The sequence below is a fragment of the Leopardus geoffroyi genome, chromosome A1 (assembly GCF_018350155.1).
Source record: "Leopardus geoffroyi isolate Oge1 chromosome A1, O.geoffroyi_Oge1_pat1.0, whole genome shotgun sequence".
NCBI lineage: Eukaryota > Metazoa > Chordata > Mammalia > Carnivora > Felidae > Leopardus > Leopardus geoffroyi.
In genome coordinates, this window is record NC_059326.1 from 151332809 (window position 1) to 151351484 (window position 18676).

General features: G+C 35.5%; 1 protein-coding gene and 1 long non-coding RNA gene across 20 annotated transcripts in view; one reads left to right on the forward strand and one right to left on the reverse strand.

The window, feature by feature from the left end:
- Nucleotides 1-18676, reverse strand: part of MEF2C (myocyte enhancer factor 2C) — a 172308-nt gene that overhangs the window by 139381 nt on the left and 14251 nt on the right. For 10 of the 19 annotated variants that reach the window (XM_045497624.1, XM_045497633.1, XM_045497617.1 and 7 more), the window contains exon 1: nucleotides 12427-12824. The gene's annotated coding sequence lies outside the window, so the exon portion shown is untranslated. Of the gene's footprint in view, nucleotides 1-12426; nucleotides 12912-13147; nucleotides 13238-17028; nucleotides 17116-18676 lie in introns of those variants that run through there. The other 9 variants (XM_045497457.1, XM_045497449.1, XM_045497560.1 and 6 more) reach the window with 6 other exon arrangements.
- On the forward strand, nucleotides 12864-13979 carry LOC123608148. Its single transcript, XR_006717120.1, has 2 exons — nucleotides 12864-12977; nucleotides 13556-13979. It is a non-coding gene; the product is annotated as an uncharacterized LOC123608148 (long non-coding RNA).

Here is an 18676-nt window from a genome sequence, read left to right on the forward strand (position 1 = left end):
AGAAAAAAAGACCTGGAAGAGAAAGTGCTCAACTTTAATTGAAACATTCTTTCCAACATGATGAACTTCATCCAACCACCTCTTGTAGCTTGTCAATTTTACATAGAAGAATGTGTTTTGAAAGGGTCTTTTGTATGTTAGAGCTGTTTTGTCCTTTTTTAGCACTAAATATTGACTCAGGTTTTAGATTATTTCTTCAAATTATGGCAAATGTAATAAGCATTAGGGTAGAAAAAGAGGCCAAACCACTCTACCACAGTCTGGTACAAGAATGTTAAACTTCTAAAAACACTTTCAGGTTGAAGTCAAATTTTAAATATCTAGGTTAAGTTTTGAATTATGTGGGAATTACACTGCCAAGTGCTAGAGATGCCACAATTCAAATTTCTGCAAATGTGACTACTGTAAATGCTGCTGATACTCACTAGTGCTATAATATTTTATTTTATGCTGACCAACCACGGTATTGTTTAAACAGTCGGTTCAATGGCACTAGAGGTCCATCCATAAAAACAAATGTGCTTCTATAAATCCTATCAGGAAGTTATCTTGGATGCTCTGATTACAATGAAAATTTATTCTATACAGTATACAATGCACATTTTAAACTGGAGACGAAGTTAATAGATTAGTAGTCTGACTGAAGCAGCTGCAGTCAAAAAAAAAAAAAAATCTGGTGATTAACAGCCATTTTCCAGTAATCATAACCCTGGAAAGGGCTACTAAGCAGGGGGAGGGGGTTGCAGATGGGAATAATTCTCTAAGCCCATGTGCCTTAGAGGGCTCCATCATCTTCATGCAGACTTATTATTATTATTATTATTTTTAAATTAAAGCTTTTAGAGGCATCCTTGATTGCAGTGTTGGGAGCTGTCCATGCTGTTTTACCATAGGGAAGTCCACTCTGTAAGTATTCCTTGCATTGAGCCCTCTTTAGCCCTACATTATAACAGGGCTAGAAAAGAAAGCTGAAATGCAAGGTGCACACTAGAGGGGCATTATTCAAGAGCGTGAAAATAATTCCAAGTGGTTGCAACTCCACAGGCTCCCTAAGTGGGCAGGCCTCATCGACATTACCTGTCATCCAAAATATGAATTTCTTTGAGAAATTAAGTGAATACAAAAGCTAAACAAAAAGGTGGTAGACAGACTCTGAGACCAGAAACATTTCCATATTCATCCACATCCAACCGAAATCTGTTTACTTGTGTTATCAAAAGGTGTAATCCTCAGGTAAAATTCTGCAGTTCTCTACTACTTTATATTTCTTCTCACATGTAAAAAATTACCCAAATTACGAAAAGTTCATTTGTTCATCATCTCAAAGTTGACAAACTGTAATTAAAATAAATGATCCCTTAAATCTGGAACAAAAAAGCATGGTAGGAATATCATTTACTTAAAATTTTTTAACTATTCAGATAAAGAATGCATTTTGTTTTTACAAATAAAGACAATTCATTAATTTATTCAACAAATGTCTACAGAACACCTATCATAGGCAAGAGTCACTGTGAAGGAATAGAAAGATGAGTAAAACGACCCTCATAAATTAATTCTATCTCCACATGCAATCAAAAATGGTTAATAAAAAAGTAAAGAATACTAATGTATCCTCCAAAAGTGGATAATACTAATAATGCTAAGAAAAAAAAGTTTAGAATTCTTGGTAAGAGCATCTTTTCAATTAAAACCACCTAACAAACACTTCCTCCAAACTGAACTTCTATCAAAACTAAGCCATGATCTATCTGGAATTCAGAACTTTCAATAAGTGACTTAAAACTCACAGATGCATTATTTTGTTTCTTTGGTCCCATTTCTGGTTCTAAAAATAATATGGTATTTATTGAACATAAATATCTGTGATCTGTGAAGGGTTCTGAATTTCTTGGGGAAAAAGTATATTGTTCTTAGCAGTCATTATTAGCATTGACCTAACAAAGCACTGGAATGTGCTTTGCCCTGAAAGTGACCCAATTATAGTGGTATGAAAGTATTCTTGAAAAAAAAAAAAGTTCAAAATAATGATCCCATTAAGCATTTCTAAGTGCTCATCATTGGGAGGAAAATAAAATGATTAAAATATAGTGTAGTGCTATGATAATTCACGAATTACTAATCGCTAACATTGTGCTTTTATATGTAACATCCTGTTTAATTCTTACAACTCTAAGAAGTGGGTGGCATTATTATCCCCATTTTACAGACGCTGCAAATGAGGATTTTTGGTGGTTAAATAACCTGCCTAACGCCACTAACAAGTAAATGGGAGGCTGGATTTTTAACTCAGTTTGGTTTTTTCTCTTAACCATTACTCTCTATTGCTTAAGGACCCGTTTACCTAAGAGCTCAGATGTGTAAAATTAAACAAATGATATGAATATGGTACTGGGTCTTCAAACTTTTTAGGCTTGCAAATCAAGAGAATCCATATTCTCTTTCTCCTGCGTTCATCCTCACTCTCCCATGCTTTTTGTCTCTCACTCTCTCTGCTCTCCTCCATCTACCCCTCCCTTTACACACACACTCACATCTTAGGGTTTTGGCCCAACACATCACAAATATGAGGAAAGCCATAATTTGGTTCAACTAGTTCGATGACGGTACCACATCCTGAGACTTCACAATGCTGTGCGTTTTTACTGTGGATACACCATCCATTGGCTCTAAGTCTGTCGGTGGCTCCTTACAAAGATACCATTCTGTGGCCTTCACTGTTTCAAGATCAGTGTCTAGAGCTCTTTCATGACACGGCATTGGGCTTGATGAACCACATCAATCTCTCAAGTGTAAGAAGACATTCTACGATCTCACACGTATAGTCAAATTCAGTTGAAAGTATACTTTATTACAATACCAAATGTTTTGAAGTAAGAAGGGAACTCAGGAGAGGATTAAAAAAAATTGAAGGAAAAAAGGGTGAAGTCAAGAATTCTTTAAGTTTTTCAGCTATGAAATGAGAGAAGGAAAAAAAAATCACATAGAGCTCACACTAACTCAAGAAAGATTGAACAGTCCTAAAGGAGACACTGACCATTCATTTCAACCAAAGGGCTGTAGGAAAATAAACAATGGGACTGAGTACCTTGCCCAGCCCTTTGCAAATATATTAATGTCATAGATTTCTTTTTGGTTTATGTAAGGGGAGAAAAACTCAAATGTGAAAGAAAAGAAAAAGATAGTCAAATTTTTTTTTCCTTCACCTATAACCTATACAAGACCCTGAGTAGTCTTTTGATAAATACTAGAAATGATTAGATGGACACACTTAAAAAAAAAATAGCCAGGTTGTTAGTCTTCACTTAGACTATCCTGATGGAATTAGGACTGGATTTATAACTTTTTAACATTTTAGCTGTCACAGAAGAAGGGTAAAAAGACCTACTTTCTGAACCATCGAACCTTTACTTAAAGGCCACCCAAAACTTAATGAGGCTCTTCAAATGTGAATAGAAATCAGATATCTTAACAAAGTACTTGGTAATTTATTGGTTGGCAGTTTAAAATTTTAAAAATTTTTGATCAGAAAATTACCTCCAAGAGATTCACGTTTTAATCAGGCATAGTTTTATTATTTAAAGAGCAAAATAATTCAATTTCTATTTAAAAAATTTTATTCACTACACATATTAAACAACTGAAACTTTACAATGTGTCTAACAATATTTATCAAGTGGTGATGATTCAAATTATCCTATGGGCCGGGATAATTCTAAGGAGATAAAGAAGTCTCATACCATGTCCTAAATTGGACTGAAAGTGGATTTTTAAATAGAATGCCTAATTCTGTAAGAAATAAATGTCAGAAAATTACTGACTCCTATGTATATTACTATATGCAAAAAAAAGTTTAACATCTTTTCCCCTTGCCAAGGGGCCTTGAAAGTGTGCCAGGTACAGGACCTTTGCTCATAACACCTTTGGCAAGAATAGGTCATTGTCATCATGCTCTTATGAGCTACTTTTTCATTTTAAGATAATTTCTTGCTACTTTTTAAGGAAACACTTGCAGCCACAGAAAGATAGTTTCTAGGTATTTAAAGATAATTAAAATGATCTCTTATCTATTTTACTTTAAAGAGAAATAAAATTAAACTACATTTAACTGTTGGTCTGACTTGGTAAATGTTATATAGTCAATTAATAATTCGTTAAGTAGCTTAATGACCAAACTAACATTTATGCACTATTTGTATACTGTTAAATTAATAATTTAGTTTAAAAATAAAGTTGGAAAAATTTTTTCTTACATGGTTACATTTTCTACTGAAGACTCCCACTTAATACATTTCTACAAGAGGAGGCTAGTTTTAGGGATGTGTTCTGGCAATAATTTGTCTACTTTACACAAATGAGAATTAGGCTACTAACTGAAAGGAGCCATGGCTGTTAGAAATGATTTTTTAATAAGATTTTTTAAAATCACATTGGTATTGGTTGAAAATGTAGCCAGGATTAAAGACTGGTTTTAACGACTGTTTATTTTTACAAGGAGAAGTATGAGTTTTCAGACTGAAGTTTCAAATGCAGAGAATATTCATGCAGATATTTGGGGGCTGATTTATGTTGTATGGTAACAAGCACATTACTTACACTGTACTTTTCAAATGAAGGACATAAACCAAATCTGAAAACTAAAGCCCGTATTTTCTCTCTTTGTACTTTGTATTTTGACCTAGTGATCATTAAAAGCGTGAATGTTTATCAATAAAAATTACTGTAGTGCCATGTATTGTGGCAGAACATTGCTATTTCCCGAGATAAGTACAAAAAAACCACTCAACATTAATTTGCATCACAAAATGACCTAACATATCTGGAATATAATGCACAGGCCTTACTGAAAAGAAACCATTATATTTTTCTCTGCAAAACAAAAAAATACAGATATCTGACTGGGCCTGCATGTGCTGCAAAAGGGGATTGGGGAAGAGGTCTCATTTTCTATCTTACACCTATTGTTTTGTGCATTCTAAACTGTTATATGGGAAGAAAAAGGAAACATACTGAATCCACTTTGCAGTTAATGTCTTAGTGATTTAAGAGGCAGAAATTTCAAGTTAAAGAGGGGAAACATTATGCTTTTCCTTTCCCAAAGCGATTGCCCAGGAAGAAGGCCCTCTGCTCCTTAGCCTACGCAAGGGGAAAAAAGGACATTACTTCGGGCTGAAATCACTCCGAGACAGAAGAGGGGAAGTTTATGATGTGGCACTGTGCACTGTATCTGGTCTGTAGCCAGGAAGTTTTCATTTTGTATCTCTGCTGCCAGTACCTGCCTGCATATTCAGAAATAAAAATACACCAGGGCTCTGCCTCAGAAACTGGGGATGTTACAAAGAATTAAAAGAGTTTATTTTTCTTTCCTTATCCTGAGTGTAATTACTGTTTTTAAAAAGAAAGAGCTGAAACTATAGTAACTGGAGGTTTTTTTTTTTCTCCTTTTTAAACTTCTCAAACTACCTTCCCACAAAGCCATTTAAGTTAAATGGTACATTTACAGACTCACCTACATGAAGGATATAACCTAAAACATCTGCTTAGACATACATTCTGTTCAGATATAAAGAATGTGGCAAAATAATTGAAAAATATAGGGCCATTATTTTCTTAAAATTTGTGTTCTTCTCCGTGTGTGTGTGTATGTGTGTGTGTGTGTGTGTGTGTGTGTGTGTGTGTGTGTGAGTGTGTGTTCATTCATTAAAGAGATTTTTTACTGCAATTAGGTAGTCGGTCCTATAAAGGCTTCCTTGTGTGACCATGATTTCTAAAAATAAAATGCTCTGGTGAATATTTCTGCTAAATAATCACATCTTCAAAATTACTTTAAAGAAATCCCAATGCTTCATGTTACATTAAGCAATAATACCAGCCGTCCATAATAAACCTTGGTTGCACACCTTATGCATGGTCAACAATTAATTAGGAAGCTAAAAAGTCATGTTTACTCCATTAAATAGTAGACTAATTTTCCTGTTTGTCCCTACTTATTTACATTAGTAAGTCGACTTTCTAATTTCGCAGATAAATAAGCATATCTAAGCCCAAGCTGCCTATGTTTGGGGTTCGGAGAAAGATGCATTCTCTTGCTATCATTGTAACTTGCTAAAAGAATCACAGATGTGTGGGAAAAAAAAGAGAAGTAGTTGTTGGCTGTTTTAAAAAACACTTCTTAGTGATAGAATGAGACCATATCCATCGCTTTTTAAATCCGGTATGCTAGAGATCCATAGTATCTGAGAACAATTTTTATGAATTCTTCATGTACATCTTATCTATGACAACAAGATACAAGAGGAAAACCAGACTACGCTCAGGATGTTTTTTGGAAAAAGCAGGTTCTCACCAGGGACTGCCTCTGAGATCAGTTTCTACAGCTTCTCTAAAAACAAGTTTAAGGTACTTCATTTAAATCATTACGAGAAGATTTGCACTGTCATTCTACATGAATCGCAACCACTTGCAGGATGAACAACATTGCTCCATTCATTTAAAATTTACCGCATTAAGAATTAATAAAGTTTCTATAACGTCTGCATTATTAAAGAGTAATGATTCCTGCAAAAATCTGCCTGTAATAGGTTTACTGTTTTTATTGCTTGTAATATCACCAATTTTCTTTATAATGTCCTCAAAAGATTCTCTTCATGTGTACTTTGAATTTTGTTTACATTGGCTATATTGTAAAAATAAATACAGAGATTTAACTTCAGTAATATAATGACAATGTGACATCGTACAAAAAATGCATTATGGTGATGACAAATGAATGTTATTGATATTATCATCTGAAACCAAAACATGAATTTATATAAAGGGTATATAATTTCCATGCTTAACAGTAACATGACTTCCCTTTTTGCAGTTAATGTTAAAATAATATCAAAGAAATAAGAGATAAGAGATATTATCTCTTATTTTTACAACAGTATTCTTTGTTGTAGAATTTTAATTATTTTTCTTACACAGACAAAAACAACTAACATAAGAACTCTGATGTTAACTACCTGTTCTTGAGTGGGGTAGGTACTTCTAGCTCCCGTTATTTCTTTATGCCTCAATATATCTGTGCAATAGGTACTACTGAATTCTTGTTTTGAGCAAAATTGATTCTAGTGCACTTTACAGAAGTTATTTAGTGTTAAAATTACAAAACTTTCATAGCCTTTTTTCAGCATTCAGTGTGAGAAAGGTTTATCAATAAGAACTGCTTTAAAAAAATCTGACAGTTTCTTTGCTCAGTAACTATAGCAAACCATTAGAAATTATTTTCTTTCTCATGCTGTTATTCACTTACACACTGCATATTTGCTTCAATTCTCCAAGGGAAGAAGTCTGGCTCTTGTGGGAAAAGTCCACCCCTTTCTACATGTTTGCTTCCTTAAACGAAAGGAACACACCCCCTTACATTCTTTGAAATGTGTCCAACATGCACAGAATTGTAATAGCACTGTATTATTGACCAAATTAGAAAATCTTAAATGAGAGTCAAATATTGTTAAAATGCTATGTGTTTTGAATCACGAGAACTAATGACACATACATAGGTAACAGAAATGAACTATGTTCACTCTAGTATCTACATCTGGATGCTCAAAACACTTGTAAGTGTCAGGGGAAGAAATCTGCCAATGTTTTTGTGCACATGTATGTTGTATGACAACTCAGAAGAGGCCCATAAATGTTACAGGTTTTTGAGTGTATCCTTTGAATTTTAGACCCATTTGGGGAATGCCCCCTCCCTTTCATAAATATTTTAAAGAAAAAATATTCAGAAACTAATGTATTCATCTCACTGAGTACAATCAGAAAGCTGTTTGAAATCTCAGGAATGTAAGAGTATCAAAAGTCTATACTCATCGTAATGACAGAAAACTCACACCAAAGTTGGTATCCACTAACTTCGACCTCATTAAGACAATCTGCTGATCATGAGAAGTTATGTTCTAACAAGTCTTCCTTCTATTATGTAGAACACTACACTCCCCAGGCACGTTTTTTGGTTATTTTCTAATAAAGTGATATACTCCGTATTTGTGGAAAATCTGTGCATTTATCTTTACTTTTATTTTTTCTAAACGCTCTTTTTCTTTATTCCATTGCACATAGAAATTTGCAAGTATAAAGACACAAGTAGGCAAAATTTTATATCTTTTCAAGTATTTCATGTTTAAATAAAATGGTCAGTCCCTTTGAAATCTGTTCACCAGGCATTCCCCGATAAACTCAGCTATCCAGTTTCTAGGCCTAGAAAATGGAAGCTTTGCTATTCTGCCTATGTTTTTCACTTGGAATAAGAGTGAATATAAACAGTGAATATATAAACTGGAACTGAAGATAATAAACTTATTAAAACTTAGTAAGATATTGTTATGGTCAAAGAAAAGCTGCAAGTGTGTGCCACAAATCCACTCAGATGAAACATCTCATTCAATAGAACTTCCTATCTTATAATAATGCCCAGAAAATTAAACACATAAATATTAATTTTATGTATCACAGAAAATGTAGGCAATGAAAATGCAATGTTTACATTTATGGATGACTCATTAGTGTTTTATTGTGTGAAACACTAGGAGGCATCAGTTGGGTAAAAAAGGACTTCAATTTTTAAAGAAGCAAGAAATTACTGTAGAGTGGATGTGTAAGAAGTTGGGGTTTTCAAAATGTTATTATGTAAACCAAAACTTTATTCTCTGAAATAAACTCTCAAAACATCATATTTTGTTGTAAAGAATAATCTGTATATAACATTCATGAAATACATGTAATTTGACCAATAAACACCTATCAAGATATATTTCAAATGTATTGATTCATAACTATGTAATTACACATTTTTATGAGGAATATATTTGGTAACAGAATAACATAGTGGCTATTGACTACTATGCATTTTCTGCTCAGTTATTCAATACCATAAGTGTATGTTTTATTTCTGGCAAATTCTGTTTTGTGCTCTCTACAACGCCTCTGAAAATGTCTACTGCAATTAAGTCTTATGATAACTGCTTCACATAAGCAGCCACAACTTGATGTCTGTTCATAAAGAAGTGACGGAACTTAAAATTTAAGCAATGAAGGTATATAAGTGAAGGATGTTTTCTCTTATTTCACCACTGGAAGCCTGTCATTTGAAAACTGAGTTTTCTATTGTTTGAATCGTTGTTCATAATGGTGAAGCAACAGGGTTGTGGTATACTTATCTAGCAATCATTGGAAATTGGAGTGTCTTGCTATTCCTCAACAATCAGCTTTTATCTTTGACCTATCAAAATAACATGTGAACTACGTAATCCGCCTTTTGTAAGGTGCACAGATTCTGTTGTTGCTCCTGGTTTTGTGAATCGCCTCTGTAATCTGGTTTGATTTCCTAAAGATGACAGATCTCGGTGAACAGTCAGGCTTTACTGAGTGCAGGGCAGTCCACGCGCCCATGAGATTAAGGTACAGTGCTGAGGTCGGGGATCTTAATCACCTATCCTTCCACAGGCAGCACACAGAGTGAACATCAGTGATTAAATATTTTCATTGTGCCCAGGCAATCACTATAGTCATAAAATGAATATGTGCATTTTTATACATTTTAGATATTAATCTGCCTGGTGTGTTCTCTGAGGATGTGCTTTTGAAACAAGTAGAACTTTAGCAATAATCTCTTTAAAGTCCACTCTGTAACCCCTAATTACACATGAAATTCTCCCATGTTGTCCCTGAAGCCAGGGTTCTCTGTTTAATAACTATTTTTTTTTTGTTATTATGTAGCACAAGTGTTTCTGCACAGATATTTCCCTATTTTTGTCACTTTCTGAGATTTCATAGACTCAAAATATACCGCATGTAGTGTTGGGAAATAAAACCACGAAACATACTACAATAAACAGAAGAAAGTTTTGAAATATAATGTTAACATATGCCAAGGAGTTATTTAGCTCAGCTTTTTATAATATAAATTGAATACAATAGGTCATTTATTACAAAGATATGGTTGTAGTGTTATTCAATTTATTGATTCGGTATAAGAGTGAGGGCCAGGGAAGAAATACACAGAAATCTGAAAAATATAAAACATGATGCTTTTTCAGGATTCAACTTTGAATCATTAGACAGTCTTTTTCACTATTGGAATAAACCATTTCCACCAAATTAAAAAACTGAGTTATATATATATATATATATATATATATGAAAAGAGGCAAGGTACGGTAGAGTCCTTGTTATTTAAATTTCATGTATTTAATGTTATGTGTTCCTGGTCTGAAAAGTTAACGTTATATGTGATTGCATACTTTTAAAGTATGAACAGCTCACAAAGGGTGGAAAATTGACTTTTTATTATAAGGTATTTATTTCTTATTTAAACCAAAGAAACAAATGAATATTTATTAAAAGTTAGGTCTTTAATATTGTCTTTGATGTGATACACAGCAATCAGAATGTAAATAGCATAATTAATGAGTGAAGGAAAATACTGTCTTTAGTAAGAAGTCTGGAAAATATGTCACATATATGCCAAAGCTTTGTGAACTACAGTAGCAAATAACAATAGATTTTTATAAAGTTTAGTAAAACTTAAAGATAACTGCCAACTATTGTCTCCTTAACGTAACTGGGGAACCATATTTTAAATATTGAGTTTAAAGTGTGCTTTGATGAAAACTTTCAGAATTGAGTTTGTAGTCTGCTATACAGCCAAATGTACTTTCCTACAAATAGATTGAGATTTTTGATTTAAAGATATTTTTCCTCTTGAGATAGTATATTAGATAGGCATATCTCATTTTACCCGTCAATTTCTGAATCCCCTTGCTTTATAACTACTTCTTTTAACTTAATAATTTTATGCATACACTGGGAGACAATAATATGGTTTATTAATTGCATTATATTTAATTGAAACTGATGGAAAAACAAAAATACTGCTTGTGTCTTATTGGTATATGCTAAACATTTTCAAAGACTAGCCCAAACTGGTATTATTTTAAAAATTAAATACGATGTTTTACTTTCAAATTGGAGAAATGGAGATTGTTAATCTATTTAAAGCTAAACTTAGTATGCAATACAGAGGTTAAGCGGGGTTCACAGGTGGTCACATTTCCATGTCCTTCCAAGTCTCTAGGGATTGGAGTTATTATACCCTACATAAACATCTTTACTCTGCAACCACAATTCCACTGCAAGGTGCCAGTGAAAAAGAGGCTGGTCACTTTTTTTTGACTGGTATAATGAGGTGGCTGGAGTTCCCTTTACAGCACTTAGAAAATATATGCAGTCACTAACCATTTCACAAGACAGTGACTATTAGAGTTAGTATCAGATTCACAATAGTAAAATGCACTTTATGTCAAAGCAATTCTCTACTGAGGACCAGTTAAAGAACTGGCAGAGAGCCTGATTCTACCTATTATACTGTCAGCATTTACATATAAAGGTATTTTATACAAAAGACACACATTCCTACAATGTGAAGAAAAGAGCTTTTTCCAAAACATGGTACCCACTGGACCTAGAATAGTCAGAAATGTTTCAGATGTAAATTTTCCTTTAAGAATTAATAGCCGTATTCTGGTAAGAAGATAACATTAGTATTAAATTTAAATCCTTGCATAGTATTTAATAATACAATAAACAATGTGTTATGCCTACATATATACTGCCTTTGTGCCAAACTTTATCACTGAGTTTGGTAACTTTCATCCAAAGTCCAGACAGAAGGCAATTAAAGTGACTTAACCTTGTTTCTGTTTTAAATAGCTATGCATTTGGCTTGACCTGAACAGCAGTGCATATACTTGAAACCCCAATACAAATTATGAAATGTATAGACTACCATGGCCAGGGTATTACTTTTTGTCCACACCAACTGAGAAGCCCTCTATTAAGCCAGCACTTTGGTAAGAGAAGGAGATGCACAAAGGTATACTCTGACAGACAGCCATGCTTTAGCTGAAACTAATCCCAAGAATTAGTGGCTCAGAAGCATAACCCAAAGCAAATCAGAGTCTTTGGGGGGACTCACAGGAGCATCTTTCCACAGTAAACTAGCGGCTAAATCTTAAGGTATGTACTTCAAGGTCACAGAACATTCTGTGAAATATTAAAATCCACCAGGCTCCAAACCCTCCACCATATCAAACATGCTAATGACGTGAACTAACTTCATGAAACTTTAAACACACTGGTGTGACAAGAACGAGTCAGGAGTGATTTCAATAACTGATGGCAAACGGATAAGACTATCTAAAAAGTTACTTTTAGCAACAGACAAGGAAATCACATAATCTAAAAAAGAGAATGCACAACAAGCCTCAACTTCAGCCTTCAAAGAGGAACAGACTCAGTGCCGTGGAATATACTGATGCAGATTTGAGAGACAATACCCAGGCTATTTCTATTTCCTCGAGAAATGTCAGGGGTACTTACATGAAGGAAGCCCCGATCAGATTAGTCCTTGGGATATTTTCCTTTCTTAAGAGAGAGAGAGAGAGAAAAAAAAAAATAACAATAATCTTTACTTCGTCCAGCCTTGAAGTGTTTCTCCACCTGATTCAAACATGCAGCCACGGCGACCCACACAGAACCTTCAAAGTCAATCCAATAGCAGCCTGAAGATGTCTGGGTGTACGCGTGTGCTCAAGTGTCTGTGACTGCGAGCAGAGCGAGCAGAGAGCTGGAGACGAAGTGTGTGCGCGCGCGGGGGGAGCGCGCGCGGGGGAGGCGCGCGCGGGGTCGCGCATTCGCGCGTTCCGAGGCCGCTCGGAAGAGGAGGAGGAGGAGAAGGAGGTGGAGGAAGAGGAGGAGGAAAAGAAGGAGGAAGAGGAGGAGGAGGAGGAAGAGGAGGAGGAGGAGAAAGTAGCTCTCAGCAGCCGGCCGGATTAAAAGTAACCAGACTCGTCCAGAAAACTGCGTCCAGGAAGGAAGTGACAGAAGACGAATGGGAAAAGGAGAGCCGCTCGCAGCCTTTGAAACATCGCGTAAAAAAGGCGGGGGGGGGGGGGGCGCAGAGGGGAGTGGTGGAAGGATATTGGGAGGGGAGACGGGGGTGGCAGGGAAAACGGAGCAGACGGGCTTGGGGTTCTAAGCAGCACGTCCTAAGAAGTGCTTCTTGCTTCTTTTTTCCCCTTTATTTTGTCCTTGCCCTTGCCTTTGCCTCGCGCTGCCTTTTCCTCTCCGTCTCTCTCTCCCTCACAATCCCAAACCGTTGACTCTCTCCTCGCGAGCTAGAGAAATCATCAGTTTCACTCTCTCAAAAGGGGGGCGGGACTAGACCTCGGAGCATTTTAATAAAACAAACATACAGCAGTTCCCTCCTCACCCCTCCAGTCTCAACTAGATTGATAAATTACTCCACTACACTACTTTAATTATGTATATGGTATGCAGAATAAATCACTGAACATCAGTACCTCAATCAAGCACTTTTAAATGATAATTGCATCTTGGTGAATCAATCTTTCCATTCCTGACATTTTGCTAATTTTAGTTTTACGGTGGGGTAATGGCACATGCCATACGCAAACCTAATGACAATTCTTTATTGCACGAAATGAAGACAACATCGCGAGCGGCGGCTCCCCGCTCTCCCCACGCTGCCGCTGAGAACGCTCGGAGAACCATCTCCGGCTGCCGCGCGCTCGCTCCCCGGGGACTCTGCGAGCCAGCCAGCAGGAAAGTCCTTCTAAAGTCGGAATCTTTCCTCTGACCAATAGGAGCGCGACCCTAATAGTTGCTCTCGTGACTTTTCCCCGGTTTGGAGACGTGTTAACCACTTCTTTCTTCCACCGGTCCGAGCGCTCCTCTGTTACTCACGCGTAGAAGCCACCGTCCAGGATGTCTGCAGCACTCGATTCCAGCGCGCTTTTCCTGCACGCCCAGAATAGGCGGTTTTCGGCCCTGAAAGGCTGGAGGGCTAAAAAGCGTGCCGAAATACTTCTCATGTGTTAGTAATGTACAAAATAATAAAATAATTACCAGTATTTGAAATCTCGACTTCATCGCGGGGCCATGAACTTTCTAATCAGTTTGGAAATATTTACCGAGGCGGCAGCTTCCTCGGAGATTTCCCCCCTCCCAACGCCTACTTCTATCTCTTCCACACCTTACTGGATTTTATCCAGAGCATTAGCATGTAAACCAAACCAACTTCCCAAATGCATTAGGCTTCCCTATCCCGATAGCTGATGACTTCACTTATCCTGAAGAGTTTCAGCTGCACAGGAAGCAGAAATAGAGACTGATAAGGAAGATACTTATGTTAAGGTTGAAGCACAGTAAACACTTGACCTTACCAAAAAAAAAAAAAAAAAAAAAAAAAAAAAAAAAAAAAAAGACAAAAAGGAAAAAAAAAGGTTAATATTCAAGATTTAGGAAAGGCTACTAGCGGTTGGGCACTTTCCTTCTAGCCAATTACACCACACCCCCAAAAATCAAAATACACCAACTAGTACACAAACCATGAAAATACAAAATTGCATGCCAGTAGAACTATATAGATCATACAAAATGTTTAAACCAAATTAAAATTTTTTAATGTGAAAGGAAGAAAAGAAATTGGGGAAATAACACAACATACAGAGGTAGACAATAGGAGTAAACTGTAACTAATTAAAGATAATTCCTCACTTTAAAAAATTCCTTTTAGCACTATGTGTTTAACCCAATGACTAGTTGCATTTCCTGTTAAGTTCTGCACTATGCCTCTAGACTATTTTAATGCATGAGGACAGTGTGATTCAAAAAGCCTCCTGCTTCATTGTAGGGGCTATTTGATGTGAGTAGCTTTTCTCAGAAGAGCAGGCTCAACATTCAGGTGTCTGCCCCAAGGCTTCACTTGAAAGGAGAAGGCTGATTTTACAGGCAAGTACAACCAGATCTGAACAATCTTCAGGCTTCTGGCTCATCAGCATTGTGACTATCAGCACAGCTAAGATGAGTCTCTTGCTTTTATTATAGGAAAGCATGGCATACTGTTACAAAGCAAAAGGCATCTGAAATAGTATTATTTCTTGCAGATTAGTATCTACAGTATATTTATTTGTCTGTTTTTCATACTACTATCATGAATTCATTTTAATAATATGGCAGAGATCATCTATATCAGGTTTTTATTTAAGGTACAGTTTCTAAAAAAAGAATCCCAAAATTTAAAGGGCATAGTCATTTTGAATAATAAGATATGTCTATATATGGTGGTAAAAATGAAATTAATTTAATTTTTTCCAGATTCACAAATGCGTTGACAAAGCAAAACATTTGTAGGAACATCTAAGTGTATTTTCATAAGGCCTGAAATTAATGCAATGAATTGCAACAGCCTATTTTACATGAGCAAATGGACATAGGTGATACATGACTTTCAACCATACTATTTTTGATGGATTATAGGTTATTTGTATTTACCACAGTGCCCTTCAGATTTTGATGGTTTTCCTTCAAAAAGAAACTATTTTACCTTTTAACATCCTAAGAAATTATTTAATAATAAACATTATAATAAACCCATCATTATCAATGGTAGTACAAGCATTGAAAAATACGTATAACCCCTCACTGTGGATAATTTGGAAATAATTTGGATCTGGAATGTATCACAGTTGGCCTTTTAAAATATAAGATATTCCCCTCAGCAGATTTAGCTTCTTAATTACGTGTGACCTAAGTTAATATTAGCATTAGTTTCCTTCCCATGAGCCTTTATAGTTGAAGCAGAACAAAAGAGGTTGTGCAGAAATATACAATGGAAAGTCACAGAGATTTAAAATTATTCATTGGTAATCCATAAAGTGGTTAATCCAAAATGTGCTTTGTATTCTTCTTTAATACTCTGCGGGTTTTTTGTTTGTTTTTTGTTTGTTTTTTACTAAAATCACCCTGATCTTTGCCACCTAATGGTACTTGGCTAGTATCATAGTGTTTTTTTTGGTGTAGGGAGGAGCTTGTGCTAGGTGTTAGGAGGCCCATACTCTCTGGTTCAAGATTTGTGCCTAACTAATGAGTGTGTCCTTTCTGGGCTTCAGTTTGCTTATTCATTAAGTGAGTTAAGCGAATTCTTCGATCTATTCCAGTTCTATGATTGGTAAGTAAAAAATTCTTATACCTTGTAAGTCAATTGGATGCTAGTGGCCTATCATGTTAAATAAAAGGTGACAAATAATTTAAGATAAAATGATGTCTGAGATTGATGTACTATTTAAATAAGGTTTTTTCCCTAATCATCGGATATTTCCTTCATGAAATCACTATTGTGTTTTATTATATATGTAAATATATAGTAACTCGTTCCCCCCAAAAAAGAATTGTTTAGCAATCTATTTCATTAAGTGCCACAGAAGTTCCAGAGAGCATAATCCTGAGGTCTTGAATCTGAGGAAAGCTAATTTCTAATTTCTGTTCAAGGTTGTGTACCATCTTACTCCACCCTCCTCTCTTTACTACTTCCCTACATTAAATCAGCAGTCTACCAAAACCCTGTTCACTGGGTATGCCTGCTTTTAAGCTTGGCCCACGCTGGGTGTAGCTCTTGAAGTGAGCTTTAAAAAATTATTTTAAAGTAAGCTGGGGCGGTTGCCACAGCAACCCACCCTAAGATGAAGAGAGGCTATAGATTAATCTACCCCTCAAGATTATTCAACTGTGTAGTATTTGTTCTTCAGCCAGAATGCTTTCAACACAAACATAATTGAACATAGAAGTTCAGAAAAATATAAAAAGTAGTAAGATACAAATTCCAATAGCATTAAAAATGTTATATCTTTTTATAGCTACAGTACAGATGACACACATAACTTCCCCTGAAATGGATTAATTGTAAAAAAGACTTGCAAAGGTAGGCCCTGAAAGGTGACATGTGAGCTTTAAACAAAATGACATGCTATTGCTTATAATGTAAAGCATACAATGGTCACATGACTCTTTATCACTTTCATAGGTGCCTACATTACAAATACCTAATGGCCAAGAGTCTGGCAATTTTACCTTTACGAATTAACTTGGTGGTAAATGATATAACAAATGTTAAGCACTCACCACATACACATACAGTCATTTGCCTTCCATTCTTTACTTCATCTCTTCATAGAAGTTACTTCACAGTTTGCAACTCTTCTTTGGCACCTTAAAATGTGTAAGTACAACAAGGTACATAATTAAAAAAAATCTTTTTTAAGAGTGTTGATATTAAAGTACATTCAAATAACTGTATTTCTAAAACTTCTAATCTGAAGTAACATTAGTGTTAATTCTGATTTTAAGCCACATGAATGTATATTAAACACAAAATTATTAAAATTACCATTAATTGTGAAAATACTTATAGCCTTTAACATAAATAGTGCCAAATATCTAAATTTCAGAAATTCTTTAGGTACAGCTTTAGCCTATGCACAGTATACACCATATGGACTGCTTGTGATTGAGAATCTGCAATATGCAAAGGATTTGTTATTCCAAGCCAAGGTTTAATCATATCCTTTATCTCATATCTAAAGAGCCTATATTTATCTTTATTTTTGTACCTTTAATTTTGTATCTGATTAAGAATTACAAAGGAGAAACTCAAATCCATCATATCCCAAGCTAACCAAATTTGTCAGGTTGGGATAATGAAGTTGCAGCTGAAGTTGCTGAAAGGGCTTATTGTATATGTCGCCTAAAGGCCAATTTTAAATACTTTGGGAATAGTGGTGTGGATTCAGTCGCCTTTATGAATTCTATTACCAATAATACCTTTTCCTTCCCAGCAGTTTGACTATACTGAGCGCAGACAAATACTCCTGTGTTCTAGTCTCTGCTTGAAACTAGCTTTCTATGGCTTAGAGCGCACAAATGAACTTCTCCTTGGCTTCAGAGTGGGTCTACTCCTCCCAACCTTGAGACATATCAGACCACGATGGTCGATATTCATTTACCCATTTGTATTAGTAAGAAGACTTTTCATAGTGAAAACTCATTAAGATTTATAAAGCCTCTATATTTGGGTTGACATCCCTAAGATTTATTTTTATTTTTAAATTGCTTCAGTGAAGGAAAAATGAATTTTGGCTACTTTTATTTTAGGGGTGTTAGCCGAGTTTAGTCTTTTAAGACTCAGGCCCACAGTGAGTTAATTTAAATTTAGTGACTTGTAGTGAGTATCTGGTGACCTGCCGAATACCCTTTCTCCCAGCTCTGCTTGGTTTTACAGTCTGCTAAGTGGGAATCATCATACACATCTCCCAGGGCCTTTTCGTCTTACAGAAATGCAATCTTCATGGAATAATGTCCGAAAGATATGCTAAGGCTTTTAACAATGCCACTACAAATTATGATACATTTCTTCCTTTTCCTAGAACAGCATGCCCAAATAAGGCTAGATCAGTCATTTCCTTGCAAATGTGTGGCAGATTAAAAAGTATCCATATGCATGGTTAAATTTAATGGACTTTACCTTCACTTACAAAATCGTTAAATGTTCATCGGAACATTGATTCTATCCCATCTCTCGAAATATCACAGAAACCTTCAAAGAATGGATTGTCACACTTCCCCCTTTAACTATATTTTCTAGATACTTCGGTGTGTGTGTGTGTGTGTGTGTGTGTGTGTGTGTGTGTGTGTGTGCCCTTTAATTTTTAAAGATTTTTATCCAGGATCGGGGTGGGGGTGGGGGTTAAAAATCTCGTCCTGCGTTTTGGTG